We start from the raw sequence: 8705 nt of genomic DNA on the forward strand, positions 1-8705 counted from the left end.
GAATCTATCAAAGCCCATTGGGCTGTCCCCCTGGTTCCTGGCCTTAGACCCAAAATTATTTTAAATATTGGCAATAAAAAATTCAAACTTCTCATCAACACTGGAGCGGACCGAATGGTCCTGAGAAAGGAGGAAGTGCCCCCCTCCTGGCAGCTTGTGCCTGGCCCTCCCCTACCTTCTGGGAGACTGCCACATGGCTCCCTTGGACTGCCCCAGGTGGAGACAAGGGAAAAGTCCGCCCTCTTGTGCTGACTGGACTCACTGCTAACTTACTAGGACAAGACATCCTTGGAGATGCCTAGGCTTTCATCACTACTGACCATAAGGCCTTTTATAATGATTTGTTAAATAAAAAAAAAAAAAAATCAACAACAGTTTGAGGAAGGGAGGAAATGTCATCCCAATTACTCCGATGAACACCCCCAATTCTAAGGGCCACTGCCCAGTCACCCCCCATTTAAAATTCAGTGGAGACCGGGGGACCCTATATGGGTTGAGCAGTGGCCTCTCCCTTCTTCTAAGTTACACCAACTCCACATACTTATTGATCAACAGTTGGAGGCCGGACATATCCATCTCTCCACTAGTCCCTGGAACTCTCCTGTCTTTGTCATAAAAAAGCCTAATGGGTCCTGGAGATTTTTACATGATTTAAGAAAGATCAATGAACGCATGATCCCCTTCAAAACCCCCCAGAGGGGACTCCCATGGATCCCAGCTATTCCCAATCTATACCATATTACTATCATTGACATTAAAGATTGCTTCTTCTCTATCCCTCTCCATCCAGGAGACATGGAAAAATTTGCATTCTCTTTACCCTCTGTTAATTTTTGTGGCCCAGATAGGAGATTTCAATGGACTATCTTACCTCAGGGCATGGCTAATAGCCCACCCATTTGTCAATATTACCTGTCATCCATTTTCTCTTTTCTTATCAATCTCCCCAATACTCTATTTTATATCTACATGGATGATATTATTCTTGGATGCCTAGATTCCTCCACACTCCAAGACCTTACCCACCAATGTCTGTCTTTCATACTCACAGCTTTAAAGTAGTTCCTGAGAAAGTTCAAACCATGCCTCCCTTTAATATCTTGGGCTCGACCCTTACCCTAGATACAGTTTCACCTGTTAAACCACAACTTTATATTCAGGATTCTTACACCTTGCCTCAACACCAGAAGCTCTTGGGAGAAATTAACTGGATGAGGCCTTGGATACCCATAACTACTGAAGAGCTGTCCCCTTTGTTTGACCTCCTAAAGGATCTTAACTTCTCTCAGGCAATTTTGTCCCCTTGTCATCAACAAATTTTTTATAAGGTACAACAGGCTATAAAAACTGCGACCTTAAAGAGGTTGAATCCTAATTTGCCCATCTCCCTCTACATATTCCCTGGGGAAACATTATGCACTGCACTGCTGGCCCAGGAAGGTGAGCCCATCCAAGGGATCCACCTCTCAGTTGATGGGATCCCCAGAGTTTATTCTATAACCAACCAGGTTGCTGATTGCATTATCAAGGGCAGAGACACCTCTGTCTGTTTGTTTGGCACAGAACCTCACCTTATTGTCACTCCCTTTAAGATAACTGATTTCACCTGGCTTCAGAGAAATAATAACAGAGTTGCTATGGCTCTCGAGGGGTTTCTAGGTAAAATTGATTGCCATTATGGCTCCCACAAATGGGTGAGTTCTTTCTCCAGGTTAGAATGGAAGCCCCCCCAGGCTTTTCCTGTCTCAACCTAACCCTAAATTTCTTACTGTGTTTACTGATGGAGGGTGCCTGGGGGTTTCCCTAGTCGTTTACACTCCCTTAAAACAGAAAAAAGAGCCTATCCCCATAAAGTCAGTCTCCCATGAGGTTGAGGGGTCAGCACAATTCAAAGAACTATTTGCTGTCGTTCTAGCTTTGGACACTATTCAAGAGCCATTTAACTTATTTTCTGACAGCCTTTATGTTGTTAATTTATTACCCAACCTGGTTGAGGCCCATATTAGACTGGATTCCAACCCTATATCTCCTTTGATGATTCAAACTCGTTCCCTACTCAAATAAAGAATCAATCCCATTTTTCTTCAACATCTTGAAAGATAGGATAGAAAAATTCAAGATAAGCTTTGTAAAAAAAAAAACAGATGGTGGCCGCAAAACAGCTAAAGGGGAACCTAAACTTTATGCCCCAGGAAGAGTAAAGTTAAAAAATAGACAAGATATAGATTGAGTCAACAAGTTTTGAGAAAAACAGGAATGAGGAAATGGTCTCCCAAGATAGCTTAACCAGAGGCTTGAACCCTGGTTGAGTAAAGATAAGATGTTTTGACATAACTGTACCAGTAAAGTTGCAACAAAAGTTAACAATTCCTGCTTTGTAAGCATCCTTGTAAAACCTCCCCCTGCCCACTCTTGCTATAGAAATCCTATAAAAAGAAACCTCCACAGGGGCTGGGGGTCGATTCCTCTGTCCCCTGCATGAGATAAATGTCGACCCAAGAGCTCTGGCCTTCCCAAATAAAGCCTCATGCTTTTGCAGCAAGCTAGGTCTCCTGTGTGTCTTTGGGGGCATGCTCTCCTGAGACTTGAGTGAGGGTCTCCCTCCTGGGAGTCTTTCAATCTCAGGGGTCATCAAAACTTACCGGGATTTCTCTCTCAAGGAAACAATTTGGCTGACAAAATGACTTCTATGCCTCAATGTAATACTATTACAGAAGCTACACACTTCCACTTATTGACCCATGTCAACTGGAAAGGTCTCAAGCACAGGTTTCCACAGGTACCAGTCAAGAACCTTCAAAAAATTGCCTGGACTTGTAAGTCCTGTCAGCCTTTCCTCCAAGTACCCCCCCTTCAAACTACAGAAAACTCCGCCCTAATCATCTTTGGTAAATTGATGTCACACACTATTCTCCATTTGGAAAACTTAAATATATCTTTCTTTCAGTCGATACCTTCTCCTGTGCCTGCTGGGCATCAGCACATGCCAGGGAAAAATCTAAACATGCCATTAGTCACATGCTTCAATATTTTGCCACTCTTGGGCTGCCTGATCAAATTAAAACAGATAATGGCCCCTGCTTCATAAGCAAGGCCTTTATAGACTTTCTCCAGACCTGGAAATTCTCACATTCCACAGGCATCCCATACAACCCCCAGAGCCAAGCTACAGTTGAAAGATATAATCAAACTCTTAAGACTCAATTACAAAAACAAAAGGGGGAATCCTTACCCCCACATGACCAACTAAAAAAGGCATTATTTACCCTAAACATTTTAAACTTTTCTAAAGAAAATAAACAATTACCCCTTTTCAAAAACATTGGTCCTCATCTGTTACCTACAGTTCTATCTGGGTAAGATGGAGGGACCCATTGACTGGGGCATGGAGAGGGCCTGATCCGCTCCTCACAGCAGGGAGAGGGTTTGGATGTGTCTTCACTCAAGATGAAAAAGACTCATTTGGGTACCAGCGAGAGACCTAAAATATTTGTCCCAACAAGGGGACACTGACAATCACTTATCTAGGGAGTGTCTCGCCCCTGAGGACTGTTCCTAAAATGGTCCTTTACCCTGCTAAATTGAATAACTCCCTCCCTTGTGGAGGATTGCTGGCTTTGCCTCTGATCTGGGCCTCTCCGGCTTCTTGCAGTACAGTTGCCCATACGACCTTAAAAAACTACTCAGCCACCTTCCCTGTCCCTGTCCAGCTTTTCCCAATGTTTCCTCTGGGCATTTGGGGCCCCGCATTCCCCTAATAATCCCAGTATATATGTGAGATACATTCATCCTTCCTTCTGTAATTTTAACACAACTGAGCCCAGTGCTCAACGCTGCCTGCCTTCTGGAATGGCTTATGTTTGTGGAGGCGGGATGGCCTATGACTTTCTGCCCACCAATTGGATGGGCCTTTGTGCCCCAGCCACCTTAATCCCAGATGTAGACATCATTCCTGGAAGCTAGATTTCCTGGCTAAGGTGGTCCTACAAAACAGGAGAGGACTAGACCTACTAATGGCCAAAAAGGGAGGTATATGTTTGTTTTTACAGGAAAAATGCCGCTTTTATGCCAATAAATCGGGAATCATCCAGGACAAGATCCAAGACAAGCTCCAGGAAGACTTGGAGAGGAGGTGACGGGACCCCCCCCCCCCCAGGACAACCTGCTGCGGATGGGCTTACATGACTTCTTACCCTACCTCTTCCCTCTACCTGGGCCCCTCCCCCTCCCCCTCCCCCTCCCTCTCCTTCTCCTCACTGTCTGGCCTTCTGTAATTAACAAAATTACACAATTTATTCACCAGCGGGTAGAGACAATAAAACTTCATCAGGCCAAAATACATTATCACAGGCTGGCAACTCAGGAATTAAGTTCCTCAGATGACCCACTGCCACCTCCTCTGCCCTCCATGTGACCAATGATGGGTATCCCTAGAGGGGGACAACCTAAGACAGGGGCCATGGTGACTAATGCTCTTACAAAAACAAAAGGGGGAGATATTGGGCCTTGAGAGGCCCGGACATGAGGCCTAGTGGAACTTCCTGAGCCTAACTGCCTCCGCCCAGCTATGACTCAGCAGGGGGCCAAATGGCCTCTGGCCTGCTATTTCCACACAGGAAATTAGAATTCCTGCCTGTGGGCACTTAGAACTCAGCTGGGGGCCAAATGGCTTCTGGCCTGCCACTTCCGCACAGGAAGTTAGAGTCTCCCGCTCATGCATGCTTACAACCAATCATCTCAGAGGTCGCGGTATGCTATTGGCCCTTACATCTCACCCCACCCTAAAGTCTCCGCCTTCTTTCTCAACATTATATAAACACCCGCCTGTAACAATAAAGTGAGTTCCTTTTTCGAAAGGACTCCCGACTCAGTGTCATTTTTTTCCGGTGGCCAGGAGAGGTTTCTGGGTTGTCCAACATTCATCATCCCCTCAACCCCTAGGGAGGAACCAGTGGGCCTGGTTCTTCCCTCGGCACTACCTGTGCAGGAAGGAGCCCAACACCCAGTCTCTGTAGGATTTTTATCATAAAGGGATGTTGGATTTTGTCAAATGGTTTCTCTGTGTCTAATGAGATGATCATGTGATTTTTGTCCTTCAACCCATTTATATAATGTATTACATTTATAGATTTGCATATATTGAACCATCCCTGCATCTCTGAAAATGTTAAAATTCTTGATTTTAGCATTGAGAGACTTCACTCAGACCAGAGTGCTGGGCTTCTTTCCCTTCCCATGTTTCCATCATTTTCTGTCTTTCTAGCCTGCCTCTGTCAATTTGTAACATATCCTTAAAGCAGGCTGTTTTATTTCAGGAAAAGTGAATATTTTGAAGATGTCAGTGGGCAATTCAACTGGGCAATGCTTAAATTTTGCATATAAGAGCTATATCAGTTCAATAAGTATGAAACCATGGCAGATTCAGAACGGGGAAGGCCAAAAGGACATCTGACTCAATTCTCTCATTTTACATCTTATTGTGCTGCTTCTTTGGCAGTGATTTGGGGTATGCTGGCAGTAAAACCACATCTTCTGAAAATTAATGTAGGGCTGGAGAGATGGCTTAGTGGTTAAGCACTTGCCTGTGAAGCCTAAGGACCCTGGTTTGAGGCTCGATTCCCCAGGTCCCACGTTAGCCAGATGAACAATGGGGCACACACATCTGGAGTTCATTTGCAGTGGCTGGAGGCCCTGGCATGCCCATTCTCTCTCTCTCTCTTTCTCTGTTACTCTCAAATAAATAAATAAAAATAAACAAAAAAGTTAAAAAATTAATGTATCTGATCTTAGCTTATGGATCATCCAAGGATGTGTCAGGTTATTTGGAACTGTAGTTCTCAACTATTTGACACCTAGGATCTTTGGCATTGCAGTTGATGCACATATTGGCAACTTACTAATATAAAAATTCTTCAGTTATGAGGATTTTGATACATTATTGTATACCTGTGCAGCAGAGTTTGACTTTATGGAAAAGGAGACTCCTGTGAGATACAAAAAGACAGAAATATCTGTATCACATGTTGGGAAACATTAAAAGAAGTCTAAATTAGTTTTGTTTTTTTTTTTTGTCCGAGGAGAATACTTTTATAATAATATTTTTTAATGTAACTTCACCAGCTCTTCTTATACTTTAGGCAAGATAGCTTAAACAGAAGTCTTGAGGTCCACTGCCTATTCAGCCATGCACACTTTCATAGCAGTTGGTGCTGCGTGGTATAAATACTTTTATTGCAACATAGAGTGTAATAGATTTTGTATGTATGGCAATGCAGTTTTAGTGTCAGAAAAGTAAGGATAGTTAGGAGGTGATTAAAACAATATTGTTGTGACATTTAAATAAACAATGCTAGGTCAGTATCTCCATATAAAAATGAGCCTCTAAAAATGTATGGTGCAAAAAAATGTACTGGTAAAGTAGGCCAATGACTTTGAGGAGAAAATGAAAGACTGTTTCAGAAATAAAGTGATGTTACACCAGGAAAAAGAAAAAAGAGGTAAATCCTACCTGAAGAAAGAGAGTCACTGGAGATAGGACATTAAGGGTTATATTCCAGACTCGTTCTGTCACTGTGTGAGGAGTTTTGCCACATGTTTCTACTTCTATGGAGTTTCCCTGTCATCCTTATGAGGTATAACAGAGTTGTATTTGTGTATGTGCTAGGATTGAACCAGCACCACATGCATGCTAACCAAGCACTCTATCACTGATCAATACCCCTAGATTAGAGAAAAGTTTATACTATATATTTTAAACTCCTAAGTCTAGACTTCTGACTAGTATGCATGCATGCAGGTCCACAGTACTGCTTTTTCTATAAAACTTGGTTATGACTGAGTGTGCTTTATTTATGTGATTTGCTTTCTTAAATGTATTTAAAGGTTAGCACTCTGCATTCCTAAGCCCAGAAAATAATTTAGAGCATGGTGAAATAGGCTTTTTTTTCAAGGCCCAGCTACTAGTAACTTAAAACATCTTATAGCAAGGACTTGGGATATAATTCTTTGATATAGTGTTAAAATCAGTCCCTGGCACCACAAATAATAATTTTAAGAATGTCTCCAGAGCCAGGCATGGTGGCATACATCTTTAATCCCAACACTGGGGAGGCAGAGGTGGGAGGATTACTGAGTTCAAGGCCAGCCCAAGACTATATAGTGAATTCCAGGTCAGCCTGGGCTAGAGTGAGATAATAACTCAAAAAAAAAAAAAAAAAAGTAAAAGAAAATGAAAAGAAAAAAGAAAAATCTCCAGAATAAAGCATTTTAAACTTCATCATTTCATTTTACAAATGGAGAACTTAAGCATGTAAATAGATATGAAGTACTGTTTATTTCTAGCCTGTGCCCCACAATTGGAATCATAGGGCAGCTAAGAAAATAGATACATGGATATTGTTTTAGCTATAAATTCTCAATGATCTAAAAATGGCACTGCAGGTATATAAAGTAGGATTGCCACATCTAAGAACACTGCAGGTAAGTTGGAAACTTAAGCATCAAATCAATTCAGGATGCAAAAGTCACTACATTATAATACAAGAAACACAGAGAATCAAGACAATACAATCCCATCAAAAAATATAAATCCATCAGAAATGACCCCAAATGAGAATGTTTAAAATGAAATGCCTGATAAAGATTTCAAAAATAAAAAATGATTTTATCTGTACTCTAAGAGATCAAAGAAGAAAACAAAGGAATTAAAGAAAAAAAAAAAAAAACTCCTGAAAGAGAGCACAGGAAACCAGCATAATGAAATAAGGAGGTTATATAAGACATAAGTAAGGAAATAGAAATACTGAACACAAACCAGGCTGAAATTCTAGCTCTGAAGAACATAGTCAAATAAAGAACTCTATGGAAAACATCACCAGTAAATGAATGAAAGAGGGAACAGGATACCTATACTAGAAGACTGGGTGGCAGACCTAATATAGTCCAACAAAGAGAAAGACAAGAATAGGAATATATGAATGGGAATTTCAGTATATCCAGGACACTATGAAAAGATCAAACATAAGAATTTGTATAGTAGAAGGAGAAGAATTTCACTCCAAAGGCATAGTATTTTTTCAACCAAATTATAGAAGAAAACTTTCTCCAAATTTGGAAGGAAAGGCCAAAGCAGATACAGGAAGCTTTTAGAATACCAAACAGACAAACCTGGAAAGAACCTCTCCTCACCATTGTAACTAAACTACTAACCATGCGAACCAAAGAAAGTATATTGAAAGCAGTTAAAGAGAAAAAGCAAGTCACCTACAAAGGCAAGCCTATCACAATAACAGCAAATTACTCAACACAAACTTTAAAAGCCAAAAAGGTTTGGAATGACATAATCCAAGTTCTGTAAGATAAAGCTGTCAACCAAGATTACTTTATCCTACAAAGCTATCTATCCAAATTGATGGAGAAATGAGGACAGTCCACAGCAAAACAAGCTAAAGGAATTCATGACAACTAAACCAGTTCTACAGAAAATACATAAAGGAATCCTTCACGTTAAAGAAAAAGCAAAACACACACAGGAGGGAATAGGAAAAAATAAACCACACTCAAATAACACTTAACACTTAACACAAGTGAGTAAAGGGAAAACAGGAAGCACTACAAAAAAAGAAAATTGGTGAGAACAAATTCATACTTTTCAATAATGAGTCTTTTTAAAAAAATTCATTTTTATTTATTTGACAGAGAGAAAG

The sequence above is a fragment of the Jaculus jaculus genome, chromosome 15 (genome assembly GCF_020740685.1).
Source record: "Jaculus jaculus isolate mJacJac1 chromosome 15, mJacJac1.mat.Y.cur, whole genome shotgun sequence".
Lineage (NCBI taxonomy): Eukaryota > Metazoa > Chordata > Mammalia > Rodentia > Dipodidae > Jaculus > Jaculus jaculus.